General features: G+C 58.7%; 1 protein-coding gene across 1 annotated transcript in view; it reads left to right on the top strand.

Annotated features, from left to right (window-relative positions):
* The window catches only part of EMH_0071620 (uncharacterized protein), a gene marked incomplete at both ends in the record, with an annotated part of 5,029 nt that overhangs the window by 1,643 nt on the left and 3,088 nt on the right, over window positions 1-298 (top strand). The gene's annotated exons all lie outside the window — the stretch shown is intronic.

Below are 298 nucleotides of genomic sequence, written 5' to 3'. Positions count from 1 at the left end.
CAGCAGCAGCTGGAATTTCTAATGCAGCAACTGCAGCAGCAAATTGTTTTCTTTTGACTCTTCTCTCCCAGCAGCTGTGTCTGCTGCTGTTAGTGCTGCTCGTGCTGCAGCTGCTGCAGCAGCAACTGCAGCAGCAACTGCAGCAGCAGCAGCAGTTGCTGCTGCTGCTGCTATTACTGAGCTGATAAACAGGCAGCTGTGTGGGGCGGGTTGCGTCTCTCGCGGGGCGGCGACCCCTCCTCTGCTGCTGCTGCTGCTGCTGCTGCTGCTGCTGCTGCAGCACCCCTGACACCGATGG

The sequence above is a fragment of the Eimeria mitis genome, genomic scaffold (assembly GCF_000499745.2).
Source record: "Eimeria mitis Houghton genomic scaffold, Emh_scaff4019, whole genome shotgun sequence".
Classification (NCBI taxonomy): domain Eukaryota; phylum Apicomplexa; class Conoidasida; order Eucoccidiorida; family Eimeriidae; genus Eimeria; species Eimeria mitis.
The sequence above is the reverse complement of the archived record's forward strand: the minus strand, read 5'-3'. Positions and strand labels throughout refer to the sequence as shown.